At 40.9% G+C, this 15,345-nt stretch overlaps 1 protein-coding gene across 1 annotated transcript in view; it reads right to left on the bottom strand.

The window, feature by feature from the left end:
- Positions 1-15,345, bottom strand: part of LOC107290043 (cohesin subunit SA-1) — a 113,045-nt gene that overhangs the window by 59,090 nt on the left and 38,610 nt on the right. The gene's annotated exons all lie outside the window — the stretch shown is intronic.

Here is a 15,345-nt window from a genome sequence, read left to right as displayed (position 1 = left end):
TAACATAGGCACTAAACTAATAATACAGAGGTATAACATTTTGTATGGGGGGGGGGAGAATAACAGTTTACAAGATTTACTTAATGTTTAAACGGCTCTAATGGTGGCGCATGCGCGTGCACACACACACACACACACACACACACACACACACACATACCGCAACTCCAACATTCTTGGAGGAAGAAAATCTTATAGGCATGCCTAGTCCAAGTGAGCAAGAAGGTAAAATTAGTTCTAAGCGCTATAAATCAGCTGCTAAGTCATATCCAGAACAGCAAATCACACTAACAAATGGATAGCAAGTAGGCAACTATAAAGGTAAAACTGCATGTGGGGTTCTGAAAAAAAAAATGAAATAATTTTACCTATCAACTTCTCCTTGTTCTCAAAACCAAAAATGTTGATTTAGCTCAGTGGTTCTCAACCTTTTTAATGCCGCAACCCCAACCGATCGTAAGTCGAGGACTAAACCGGTCGTAAGTCGAGGACTAAACCGGTCGTAAGTCGAGGACTAAACCGGTCATAAGTCGAGGACTACCCAACCGGTCATAGGTTGAGGACTTTCCCTGCCCGGGAGTGCCGCGCATGCGTGGTTCCGCCCCCTGCGCCGGCCGAGGCGTAGCTGGCAAGCGGCAGAGACGGAGCAGGCCGACCACCAGCTGGCCCAGCCCAAGGGAGGTAAGGCACCCGCCGGAAAAGGGGAAAAAAAAGGCGGACAAAAAAAATGGCGGACAAAAAATGGTGGACAGCCTTGCTTGGCGACCCCCATGAAATAGTCGAGCGACCCCAAATGGGGTCCCGACCCACAGGTTGAGAACCACTGATTTAGCTTAAGATCAGTCCGATTTGGCAGGTTAAGTAGAGATGTGTAATATTCTGATGCCAAGTGGGAAATTTCCAGGTAAAGTGACAGAGATGAAACCATGATTCACCTTGCTTACAAATAACCCAAACATGCCTAAATATATATGGATGTGATATTGTAACTGTGAATAGTTAAGTGATGGTTTGTGTAATAAACACACTTTTCATTGTAATGCTCTATGGGAGCCATCTTCTTAAATCAACTTGTTTTGAAGAATTGCCCCCAACCAAAATCTTATAAATACTGAGAGAGCATTATTGTATCTGGATCTGAGATACAACTTTACAATATTTATTTCCATTTTAATGTATTTTTAACAGGGAATGTTACTTTACTTAGTAAATGATGACTATAATAGAGATTGAGAGAAAACAAAGCAGAAAGTACTGGGAAAATGGAAAAATTAAAGATACTGAGAGAAGTTTGAAAGAACTGATTCATCTGTGCACTCGATGTGAGCCATTGAGAACATGGTGTCGCCAAACAGTGATCAATTCAGAAGTGAATTACATGCAAATTGCAAGAGCAGTTAGGGAAAGTCAGGAAAATGGGTCATCACCACCATTACACATTCAAATGGCAATGGAAAGCTAACATAGCTAGCTGGAATTGCTGCTAAATTTCAAGACTTTGGCCATCTAGTTATGGCTGAAATTTATGAGAAGGTAGGAATTTGTTGAATGAGACAAAGCAGAGAGTATGATATGCTGCTTGAGAAAAACCTATTATTGTCTACTTCCTGTTATACCAGAAGTCATTATTAAGAAACTGTGGAGGAACAGATGAGCCAAAGATGATTGTATTAAATTGAGAACCAGTTTGGTCTAGTAGTAAAGGTGCTAGGCTAGAAAGCGGGAGACTGTGAGTTCAAGTCCTGCTTTCTAGCTAAGTGACTTTGGGCTTGTTGTTCTCTTTCAGCCCACCTCATATGCTTGTTGCTGTGAGGAATAAAGGCAGCAGTTTCCAGATACTTCTCAAAGTATCTCAAGTAGTCCAAATGGCAGATAACCAAGACATAAGTGACCGAGAAAGGATTCCCAAACTAGGTAAGGGTACAACTTGCATACAAAGTTCAGCAAAGGAGTCATGTATATTTGCCAGTAGGGACATCAGCACAGAGTTGAAACTATCTTCTCTTAGGCTGCCATGGAATGCTTTGGTAAACTTACCTCATCCTGGAATCTGACTTCAACAACCAATACAGCAGCCCCCTTTTCACCTTCTCTTTCTACAGAAGAAATCTGGATTCCTTGGCTCAGGGGTCCCCAACCCCCATTCTGTGGACCAGTACTGGTCTGCATAAACAAGCAAAGCCCCATCCATGGGATGGAGGCAGCACACAAAATCATGCACCCTCCGGTCCGTGGAAAAACCTCTCTCCATGGAACTGGTCCCTGGTGCCAAAAGGTTGGTGATCTCTGCCTTAGCTTCTTTTTGTAAAGCCAATTCACACTCTGCAGAAATGTTCTATTTGGAAATAGTAAGGGGGGGGCTTACTCCAACTTTGGCTGATGTAGTACTTATGATCCTCCTAAGACTGAGTCTGATAACAGTAACTTACACCTTAGTCACTCTGTCAGAGGTCCCAACCACAGACCTATGCCCAACAGAAAACAGGACGTTGGGATCAGAGGAAATCAGGTTTATTCGGGTACATTCTGGCGTGCGAGCTCAAAGCAGTTGCAAACAAAGTCAGCTCTGGGAGCAACCGCCTCCCAGCGTGCTAAATAGATGGATCCCGCCCAGGCCCGCCCCCACCCACCTAACCAGCATCTGGAACGATGATCGTGAGCACCCAGCTCACAGAAGCCGGCCCCTGCCCCCAGCGGTCAGCCTGTCGTGGGCTCTGGTCGGTGGCAGCAAGGCAGCAAAGCAAGCGAGAGCTGATTTCAAAGTCCCTGCCATTTAGCTGTTCAGCAGAGTGCCGAACAGCTGAGCCGGCAAAACCCAGAAGTCCACGACAGCCAGCCAGCCGGCTCGACGATCGCTGTGCTTCCCCCCGGTCAACAGGCAGGTACAGGGGGGAGGGCTGTCACCACCGCTGCCTCCAGCTGTCACCACCAGCCTCCGCCATAGCTCCGGATGCACCCGTGCCCATCCCCCCTCCCGGTTAGTGGCAAGCCTGCGGGGCTTGACACACTATACAATTGGCCTACTGCGAGGCTGCTTTTGCAGATGACATGGAAGTTCAACTAGTCCAGAATGTGGCAGCCAGGTACTGGTGGGGCAACTCTTACCACCGTAGAATAAGATTTATTTTAAAGTATTTGCACTGGATGCTGGGGTGCTTTGGGCCAATTTCAATGTGCTAGCTATGGCATGAAAGCACTTTATAGAATTATGCTTTCATCTTTCATATTCTGTGTACAAATGTAGATTTGTTTTTATGAAAAATTAAATATAACTCTAAGACAGTGGTGGTGAACCTATGGCACGTGTGCCAGAGGCGGCACTCAGAGCCCTCTCTGTGGGCACGCGTGCCATGCCCCGGAGATGGCAACCGTCCCTCTTCAACCAGCTGCCCGCTAACTCGCCGAGGTCCCACGTGGCTGGATGCATCCCAGCACCCATGCACTTTCCCTGGCCTCTATGTGCAGGGGCCGATGGTGTCAGGGAACAGCCGCCCCAGCCCCTGCCTCACCTTGCCCTGTGATAATGGCACCCACGCCTTGCCTTGCCTCGCCTCTCCCCGCAGGACAAGCCTTCTTCCCACCGCCCCACCTGCCAGAGACCCCTTGGATCTCCCCCAACCCTGCCCGGCTCCCACAGGCGTCCCTCCCCGCGAGCAACATTGAGGTGATCACGCCCACCTTGGCCACACCCACCCAATCTGTCATGACCACCACAGCCACGCCCACCTGGCACCCGGCGATAAATAAATGGGTTTTGGGTTGCAGTTTGGGCACTCGGTCTCTAAAAGGTTCGCCATCACTGCTCTAAGATGTTCTCATGGGAAAATATCATGGCAGTTGAAGTAATAAACTACTCCAAATCAAGCACTGCCTGGTCAAAATTGAATCTGAAAACCTGTTTAGAATTCTTCCCAAAAGAAGCATACTAGTGTAGTTAAGGGACTAAGCCTTTTCTACAGTAGCTAACATGCTCTCTAGAGCACATTATCTCAAAGGTTACATTAAGCCCTCTCCTTCTTTATATTTCATAAAACAGTATAAACAATATCATTTCATAATTTCTTCTGTCCTGACTGTATTTGTTCATGTTGGATATGTATCAAAGTTATCATTTTTATTTTTTTTAATTTTGTGTTTTGTTCATGCTTTGATCTCCAACCAATCTTAATTAAAGAGGTTTACAAATACTGTAAATGAATGAATAAATTACTAAATCAATTAGATTCCACATTATTCTGGCTCTCTGTTTTATTCAATAAAACCCACCTAAAGCAAGAGAAACTTTCTGCTATCCATTTTTTTTAAAAAGTCTATGCATGTATTATAAAATTTATAGTATACCATAGAAAATCAATCACAAGTTCCATCAAGTTCCTTCTTGAACATTTGCCAGTTGTTCCTTTATCTTCTGGGATTTCTTTTTGAGACTTACAATTAACACCTAAGTCTTACAATGCAGATAGCCACAAATACAGTATAACCTTGGAAAAACTATTCAGAGATGACATCAAAACTACAACAAAAACAAGCAGCACAAATGGATTCTGGATTGCAACTGTATCTTTTAATTTGCTATCAGTTTGAAGATTTGTTAATGTTCTTGATGAGATTTCTTCAAATAGCTTTTTTGTGCTTTTCATGTGATAATGTAAGTATCTTTATGGGCCATGAGTTTGTTTGGCCTCCCATTCTTCCCAATCTTTTTGAAAAAAAAATATTGGTATTTCACTTTACTTTGTCACTATTGGGGATGGGGAAGTAAAAGAAATAAATTCAGTAATGAATGACTGTTAATCACTTTCATGAAGCAATTGTTAAAATAGTAGGCTTAACTAGGCCTTCTGATTCTTGAGACTAGTAGCATATCAATCTGGTTGCTCCCTTTCTTTGCAGCAGTTCCAAGGCTTTTCCTTCCAAGCTACAGCTGGGAAGAGTCACTGTTTCCTTCTTAATGATACATACACATGTTGTATACAGGTCATCCTCACTTACTGCTTAATTTAATGACAATTCAAAGTTACCACAGTGTAAAAACAAAAGAAAAAAAGCTTTGCAACCAATTTTCAAATTTATGACCACTGAAGCAACCTGCAGTCACATGATCCTCATCTTGGGACTTCATAACTGACACATATGTATGACAATTGCATCCCAGAGTCACATGTGTCAGTTTATTATAGTCTTAGATTAGTGCAAGCAATGTATTCATAAGTGCTCTGTGAGTATTTATAAATTGTTTTAAGAGATAGTAAATAAAATAACATTTAAGACAAAATTAAAATACATTTATAAAACAACCTAACTAGAATCTGTGAATGAAGTTCCAAAAGAGCAAACTATGTCTAGATTATAGACTTTAAAATTATGTAAAATGCGTTAACATCTAAAATTAAAAATATATGATAATATCTAAAACTGGCAGATGTGATCTCAGAACCACTGAACTATATTTTTCAAAGATCCTGGAACACTGGGGAACTACCAGAGGACTGGAAAAGAGCTGATGTAGTTCCCATCTTCAAAAAGGGGGGAAAAAATGATCCAGGAAATTACAGACCTATCAGCCTGACCTCAATACCTGGGAAGATTCTGGAAAAGATAATCAAGCAACGAATCAGTGAACACCTAGAGGCAAACAAAGTCATTACTAAAAGCCAACATGGGGTTTGTCAAAAACAGATCCTGCCAGACAAATCTTATCGCATTCTTTGACCAAGTGACAAAAATAGTGGACCAGAGGAATGCTGTGGATATAATTTACTTGGACTTCAGTAAGGCATTTGATAAAGTAGATCACAACCTACTACTTGATAAGAAAGAAAAATGGGGGTTAGACAGCATCACCACCAGATGGATTCGTAGCTGGCTGACCAGCCGTACTCAGCGTGTAGTCCTCAATGGAACTGCATCTACATGGAGGGAAGTGTGTAGTGGGGTGCCCCAGGGCTCTGTTCTAGGCCCAGTGCTCTTCAACATATTCATCAACGATTTGGACGAGGTGATAGATGGGAAACTCATCAAATTTGCAAACGACACCAAGCTGGCAGGAATAGCCAACACTCCAGAAGACAAGCTTAAGATACAGGAGGATCTGGACAGACTTGAACACTGGGCGCTATCTAACAAAATGAAAGTCAATGGTGAAAAAAGTAAGATTCTACATTTAGGCAAGAAAAACCAAATGTACAGGTATAGTATAGGTGGTACCTTGCTCAATAGTAGTAAGTGTGAGAGGGATCTCGGACTCCTAGTGGACAATCACTTAAATATGAGCCAGCAGTGTGCTGCAGCTGCCAAAAAAACCAGCACAGTGCTAGGCTGCATTAACAGAGGGATAGAATCAAGTTCACGTGAAGTATTAATACCACTTTACAATGCCTTAGTAAGGCCACACTTGGAATACTGCATCCAGTTTTGGTCACCACAATGTAAAAAAGATGTTGAGACTCTAGAAAGAGTACAGAGAAGAGCAACAAAGATGATTAGGGGACTGGAGGCTAAAACATATAAGGAACGGTTGCTGGAATTGGGTATGTCTAGTTTAACGAAGAGAAGGATGAGGGGGGACATGATAGCAGTGTTCCAATATCTCAGGGGCTGCCACAAAGAAGAAGGAGTCAAGCTATTCTCCAAAGTGCCTGAAGGCAGGACAAGAAGCAACGGATGGAAACTAATCAAGGAGAGAAGCAACCTAGAACAGTGGTGGCGAACCTATGGCACGGGTGCCAGAGGTGGCACTCAGAGCCCTCTTTGTGGGCACACGTGCCGTCGCCCCAGTCCTAGGCCTTCAGCTGGATTTTATAAAACCTTTTCGCTTTAGGCCTCCGCGTGCAAAAAAAAAAAAAAAAGGTTCAATCAATCAGTCAATTTCAACTTCTCACGGGAAAAAAAGATCTTGCAAAGTTGGAATTGATTGACTGAACTTTTTAGTCCTACCCAGTCTGCCGTTACCACCGCAGCCACGCCCACCCAATGGGCCACACCCACCCAGCACCAGACGATGCATAAGTGGGTTTTGGGTTGCAGTTTGGGCACTCGGTCTCTAAAAGGTTCGCCATCACTGACCTAGAACTAAGGAGAAACTTCCTGACAGTTAGAACAATTCATCAGTGGAACAACTGCCTCCAGAAGCGGTGAATGCTCCAATACTGGAAGTTTTTAAAAAGAGACTGGACAGCCATTTGTCTGAAATGGTATAGGGTTTCCTGCCTGAGCAGGGGGTTGGACTAGATGACTTCCAAGGTCCCTTCCAACATCATCATCATCATCACCATCATCATTATAAAATTTAAGTAATATGTTATATGTAAAGTAAAAAAAAATCTGAAATTATATAGAAAACATTTATTTGGTGAGAAATTGGCTGGCTTACTGATGGTCACATGATCACCATTTGTGTGCTGCAGAAATGGCTTGCAATAAGCAGTTAATAGAGAAGACAGAAGTAAAATTATAAATTGCAGTCAAGACCAAAGAGGAAGTGAAGTTCTAAGCCCATTGTGGTCATTTTTTGCTTAGTGACCATGGCACTTAGCAATAGAATTGCTAGTCCCAATTGTGGTTGCTAAGTGAAGACTACTGTTATTTCCCCGAAAATAGGCCCCTCCCCTAAACCAAGACATACCCTGATTTTGGGGGAGGGGGTAATATAAGCCCTGCCCCCAAAATAAGCCCTAGTTAGGACCCTGTCCACTCCGTCCCACCTCGCTGTCATAATGGGGCAGGAGGCTGCATGGCATATAGTGCCGCTGCCATCTCGGTGTGGCAGGTGGGGGAGGGGGTGGAGCTGCACCCCACGCCCTTATCAGTACGTCAGCCCCCCCCCCAGCCAGGCCATTCTTTGATCGGCGACCTTTCACTCCCTTCCTGAGCCAGACTACCAGCATTGAAACATTATGTAACATATATATGGAAGGGAAAATATACACGTGAAAGAGAACGTTTGTATCATCTCAAAACAATGTTTAATGGAAATTGTTTGTATATTCAATTGCCAGCCAAATTAACTGTCTAGTAAAATCAACGAATTTTAACATGCATATATGATTGGTCCTGAGCCAGCTACTTAATTACTTGTACACAACTCACATTTCCTGCAGCTGTAGCAGCAGTAAACAACACATATAAAATAATAGTTGTAATAAACACTTGCACATTTAAATACATAAGACAGCTGAGAAATAAATACTTTAAGCCAAATACTAGTAATATGTTTTACTAAAAACCTATTTACCTGCATATAACAGATAAAAAATGGGAATAGCTATTGCGTAGCTTCCTGTTATGCATGCTCTGTATAATCAGGCATGGACTTCATTCTGAATCAGTGAAGTTTTCAATCATTCTTCGAAAGCAACTTCATGTATAAAATGCAACTAAAGCATGTTCACTGTTACTGTACTGACATCACTGCTGACTATGATCACCTTGATTCAAGGCTGAATCAAGGAATACTGTCCTGACCTGCACAATCTTTTAACTTAAAGATTGTGAGCATCATAAGCATAGTTAATATACAAATATTGTAAAAAGGCTACTGTAATCATGCCACCAAAGTAACCACTGAATATTAAGTTCCATCAGAAACCTACAGCCAAAACAGAGCTAGACAAGAGAGCAAAAATCAGGGTTCTGATCCTATCAAGTACATTTCCCCACCAGGTAATTCTGTTAAGCAGTCATAATTCAAGGCACATAATACTAACCGATCACATGGGTTCATAAAAACAAAGTAATCTCAAGCAGACTAGCGAAAAGGTTGAAGTAATTACTGTATGTAAACTATTATTGTTTCATGCAACCATTCCCATTCTGTTTGCTGGAGTGCTCTGCTTTAATGCCCCAATGTACAAAAGCAAAATACTGTCCCAATGTCTCCAATGAAAGCCTTAATGAAAATAAGCTAATTGCACAAAAGACCACCCCCACCAATGACAGGCAAGCTACCAGAATATAAACTGACAGCAAACTGCACGCCTTACTAGCACTGATGTTACCTAATTTGGGTAATGAAACGTCTACAAAAAAACAAGCAAGCTGAGCAAGCACCAAGGACCCTTCATGTCAACCCTGAACTACAAATATTATCCTTTATTAGTACTAATAGAAGCATATTACACAGGGACTATGTGAGTTTTGCCTTAATTGGTACACAATTATCTTGCAGGATCATACTCTCCCACTAGAATTAGCCCTAATTAAATTAACCCAGGAAAAAATGCTGCACTTTAATGGTTTATTTAACTGCATCCCACTAAGGCAGGGGTAGGCAACCTTGGCTCTTTTATGACTCGTGGACTTCAACTCCCAGAATTCCTGAGCCAGCACGGCTGGCTCAGGAATTCTGGGAGTTGAAGTCCACGAGTCATAAAAGAGCCAAGGTTGCCTACCCCTGCACTAAGGAATAGCTACCAATCGTGAAGCACACCCTACCAATAACATGCTAAACCTTCTATAGATGCTATTTATCAAGGACTGCAAAACCATGGATTTTATCAATCATCTGACATAATGCACTACTAATAAACTTTTTTTTTATTTAGTTGGATCACAAATGATATGTTGGACTATGGAAGTCTGATGTAACAGACTTCTAAACTTGGAAAGATATATAATTTATGAAAAACAAGGGGAAAAAACTAAAGCATTATTTGCAAGAGACAGCAGAAGACGGATAGTCCTCACTTACCAACTGCCTCATTCAGCAACTATTCAAAGTTATGATGATTCTGAAATAGATTTATGGCTTTACTAGCAACCATCACAGTGTCCCCACAATCATATGATCACCATCTGCAACCTTCATAGCTGGCTTCCAACAAGCAAAATCAATGGGGAAGCTGGCAGAAAATCGCACATCACCCGATGTTGCATTTAATGACTTGCGAATTCCTTAATGATCACAGCAAAACTGATGTCATAAGTCAGGTGTGGTCATATGACATTTCATTTAATGACTACATCATTTAGCGATGGAATTGCTGGTCCCAATACTGATTGGTAAGTGAAAACTCCCTGTATAAACAAGAGCTCTTTCCCTACAAAGGTAAACATTAGAATCATTAAGAATAATTATTATAACTGCATGGATTTAGATGGAATACATTTTCCGCCAAGCTGTTAAAATTATAGAGTTCCTTCCTGGTGCTCTCTGAGTTTGGTTCTTTGCTTTCATTATCCAACTGGGTAACATCGTCAGTGCAAGTGAATGGAGCTTGCTGCCCGTTTATTTTTAGTAGCTTGTCCTGCCAGTTTAGTGGCAGTGTGGTTTCCTCCTAATGGTTCCTTGAGCGCAATATTATTTTCTGCCTGATTGCCTCATTTTGATCTCTGTTTATTAGTGTTGGCTGCTAGAAGGAATTTATTCCAGTCTTTTTATTTCCTTCCTAAGTTTTTTATTGTCCCTTTTGAATGGTGTGCAAATGTAGTTTATCTCTATGTACCTACTCTTCCATTGTTTAAATATTTATTTCAATACAGGAAAACATATCATCTTTTAATATATCTAGCAATACTGTTGAGTTTCTGTACATATACAGTACAAATATTTATCTAGTAAGGTGGTTGTATGTATTTGATTTTATAGTGATAAGTACTGTGTGTTATCATAGGAAAGAAGAGCATGATAAATGATATTTTCTAAGAGAAATTTCTGCTCCATATCCGATTTAAAGATTAAGGAGCAAGATGAGGAAGCAGTGCCTTTGAAAACTGCTCACTGACAATTGGACGTCTGATCTTTGGACCTTGTATGCACTTCATCAGACCACTATCAACTAAAGTGACAAGTAATATTTCTATTCAGATTACAATGTAGCAACAATTTGATTTAAAAGACCTCCACACAGTAGACTATGAATGCAATAAATAGTTGCCCACAATTCCCCTTGGAATAGAGAAGTCCACTGTATCCAAAATAGTTCAGATGGGGCAATAACATTCTCAATTTATCACACTCATACTCTGTACAATCACACACAATTCTCGGAGGTTTACAAAAATTGCAAGTGACCCAAGCATTTAAATAAAATATCCATGCCATGAATTATAATCATAAAACAAAAAAATGAATAATTAAAAACAACCAACTATAATGTCCTGTTTCTCTCAAAAAGCCCATCTGGGATGATTCACTTTTGAGTGTTTCTGTGAGGCTAGGACACTAGGGGATAATTTAATTTCTGAGAGGAAACTCTTCCATAAAACAGGTGTTGTTATTGATAAGCATCTCTTTTATGGAAAGGACCTATGAGCCCCAATACCCTGAAGAGGTGACAGATTATCAACAATTTCTCCTGGAATGCACAGTCAAATTGGTCCTGCAAGTATCTCAGTGTCAAGTCATGCAGGGCTTTATAACAAAACAACCAGTACCGGTACTTTATTGCAGCTGGAAGCCAAGAGATAGCCAATGGAAGACTTGGACTACAGGTGTAATGTCTTCATAGTAGTGAGTGTCAGCTAATAGCTGAGTTACTACATTCTGGGCCAAGTGAAATTTCTCAGTGGTCTTAAGACCCAGTGGTCTTTAGCAGAACTCAATGCACCAGATATGGGGAAAGAAGGATTATTTTCTCTTTCGTTTAGGTGTATGTGACATGCAAGCAGAGTCAGGGCAATTTCCAAATTTTTAACAAACTCAGTCCAAAAGGTTTGCCATCACTGTTCTAGCATATGGCTATAAGCAACAAAAGCTACTGAAACACACAATGTGGCACAAGTAGGGAAGAATTTTTATTATGTATTACAGTTTAGTTACTTGACGCAATTGATTGCTGTCTACCAATATAAGGATACCAACTCCTCAAACCAACTCCTCTTGTTATCAAAAATCGAGTGTGCTGTATCTCAAATTATACCTCTAGTGAACATGTGGATGTGAGCCTGAAACCAGTTTATTTCCAGCATAATTGGAAAAATGAAAGGGGGGGGGGACCAAATACAATAGTTGAAGGAATTCTTGGTGTTTAGACCATGGTGAATTGTACTGGTTCACTGTACTCCTGTAGCATAAGAGCTAGTATCAGTTGTTTCAAGGCAGAAGGTCTTAGCAGGTAAGGCATATCTATAAACAATACAGAACTCAATTCAGTTTCCAGTAGCATTAGTGACTATACTTGTATTTTTATGCTTGCATAGGCAATGTCATTGGAATATTTAAATGCTAATGAGTAACTCTATAGGTCTGAGCTCTGCTTGCTTCCCAATTGCCATGGGAGATGGGGCTACATTATTTACTGCCATACCTGATTGGGAAAATGCCTCTTTATAATGATGGTAGTTTGCTGGTGCTGGGCGGATGGGGCTCACTCATCAGTACCTCAGCCAGATTCTGCATAATACAAACAAACTCTATGCATTCAGGTTTATCATCTCTTGGACAGTAAACAGAATTCTTCCATTTTCCAGCCGCATAAATACAAGTTCTGAAGTTATCTATGTATGGGAAAAGGTGAAGGCATAAGAAAGTGAAACCAAGTATTTCCCTTTCTGTCTACACTTGTTTGCAGTTCTTCAAGCCTTCCATTTATGCCAAAGAAAATAAGTACAATCATGATGTCTGGAATGTTTTGACAAAGTAGTTAATCTTTTATTTAATCAGACAAGGCCTCTCTAAACAGGTCAACCAAGCTGTCTGATTCAAGTTCACACCTTATGCCGGGTAGTCAACCTTGGCTCTTTTATGACTCGTGGACTTCAATTGAAGTTGAAGTCCACGAGTCATAAAAGAGCCAAGGTTGACTACCCCTGCCTTATGCCATCAGTTGAATTCTGTAATGGCAGTAGTCCTTGAATTACGACAGTTCACTACTGATTGTTCAAAATTACAACACCTCCATTAAGTACTTATGATCCAGTTCCGAAGTTATGTTACAGCACTGTAGCAGTCATTTGCCTTTACGACAAAGTGCCTATTTTTCCCCCATTCTGACCTGCCTGGTCTCCACAGGCATTGGGACTGCTTTGCTAACTCACCGGGTTCTAGGTGCTCATTCCCACCATCACTGATTGCTCACTTACCTTTCGAAGATCTCCAGAGCTCCAGAACAGGCTGGGCCATGTGGCAGAAAAGTGGCCATCTTTTTCTTAGACACTGGTGAAGCTGTTTTTCTTAGATCTTGTGTTCTTACACATGCTTCTTTTTGCGCAGAGAACAAAATTGTCTGTAAGAACGTGAGATTGATCACGTCCCTGCAGGTCTTGTCTGGCCCCGGCCTGAGCAGTGCCTTGGGGCCATTCTGCTTGCTGCTGAGTGGCTGCTTCCAATGAGCTGCTTCAGGGATTGCGGTGCAAAGGCAGCAGCAACAACCAATCAGCACAGGGCATTTTTCGTGCTGGTTTTGGTAGTAGTAGTAGGAGCAGGACTGCAGGGCTGTTGGGCGGCCAGCCAGGGTAGCAGTGGGAAAGCTGAGCCGGAACAGCGGTGCTGTTGCTGGGGACACCTGAGCTCCTTGCAGCAAACCAGGTCAAGGCAGACACTGCACTTGTCCATCTTCTGCAGTGCCCTGGATGCCAGAGCCTGGGACACACTCCCTGATGGCATTGGGTGGGCACCCCCATGGCTGCCCACATCCCCAAGACAGTCCACTCCCAGGTTCATGGGCCCACAGGTGCCTCCCAGCCCACCCAATTTCCTCACAGTTATGCCCGGCAAACAAGGGGTATGAAGCAGCTGGTGGACCAAGCTCTCCCTCTGCCTTCATGATGGCCAATTGGCAAGGTACGGGTGCCAAACCTCCATCCACCTCCAGCCAAAACCAATCTCAGATGGAAGCACTTTCCCCATTTTTTCCCACAGTTTAACAGATACCTTGCCTGGCATTCCTCAAATTTGGTGCTAAATAGTTTGTTTACCTAATGTATACCCTGAGAAACTCAAGTTTCCAATCTATCTCCTACAAAAAGAATGAAATTTATACGCAGAAAGCCGAGAAAATGACATCACTTTTATTTTGTAGGTGTTGAAGTTAAGAGTATCTCAGTTTCTTTCACAGTATCTCTTTAGGCCTAATTGCCCTTTTAGATGGCCCTATCCATTTTTTTCTTTGTTCCTATTTCTTCTATTGAAACTTAATATTTTTCTTAAAGCATAATGTGTTTGTTATTGTGTGTTTCATAAACTCTAAAGACTATTAGAAACATATATATTTTGGTGATATATTAGGGACTTCTTGGGGGATGGGGGATAAAGGCATTTTATTATTTTTTCCTTTCTTCTATGGAGGCAAAAAAGTGGCAGCAAAAACTACTAGTTGATATACTACTGTATCATCCCAGGCTGTCTTAGTAGATATGAAAAATCATGGTGTTTATAGACCTTTACAAATGGGTAAAACAAGAGACATCTATTGACAGCTTACATCAAAGCTCGAATTTAAAATACCTGTTCCTTTGCATTATTACTTCCACATTAGCACCTCTAACTACAATCTTAGTTCCAATCTTATCCCCAAAGAGTAATTCATTTAATTTTACCTAAGAGGTATTTAAAATTACTTAATGTTTGCAATCTTAGCTGCAAAATAATCCCAAATAAACATGATGGTTGTATACATTTTTGAAAAGCTGGCATTGTATAAATAGAATTTGTTCTCTAAACAAGAACTTGAAATTGATGTTAAAATAGCATAGCTTGTTATATTTTATTAATGAAATAATAGCTATATATTCCTATCTTAAGTAGTAATGTAAAAATTAAACTTCTGCCAATTTAAATAAGCCAACAAGTAAAAAACTGGTACCTGAAGCAAGTAATTCATGCTGAATCCTTTGGAAGCATGATTATAGAAAATAGTAAAAATAGTAAAAGCAAAATACCAATTCTGAAGTCACTATGTATTGCTTATCTTACCATCTTCTGAAATGCTGACAGAATTTAATGAAATACAAGCAACATACAAAGGTTGAGATTACAAATTATGGGTTATAGCATTCTTAGACTTTGAATGGAGAGAAGAAGATTGATTCGCCTCAAAATTCTATTTCATTGAAAATGAATAGTACTGTTAACGTAGTATACAAAATATAATAAAACCATAATCATTGTTAAATATAATATGAATTTTAAGAATAGTATAACAAAATCCTTGAAAGAGAATCTATCCTTTATCCCAACAGCTAAGCAAGGTAGGTTTTCCTCATATCACCAATATGCATCACAGTTTCTACAGGGTGGGCACTTTTGTACAGGGGGTATAAGGATCACCATGCATGTGCTCAATTTACTAATTTGATAGCAATATTTTCAATTTTCACAGAACTTCCAGGTGTATGGAATGTACATTTGAGATACATATCAATCCACTATGGTTAGAGCCTTTAAGATCACTATTTCAAAATCATTTA

This window comes from Protobothrops mucrosquamatus, unplaced genomic scaffold (assembly GCF_001527695.2).
Source record: "Protobothrops mucrosquamatus isolate PMUCROS unplaced genomic scaffold, P.Mucros_1.0 scaffold812, whole genome shotgun sequence".
Classification (NCBI taxonomy): domain Eukaryota; kingdom Metazoa; phylum Chordata; class Lepidosauria; order Squamata; family Viperidae; genus Protobothrops; species Protobothrops mucrosquamatus.
Note: the sequence above shows the minus strand (reverse complement) of the source record. Positions and strands in the feature narration are given on the sequence as shown.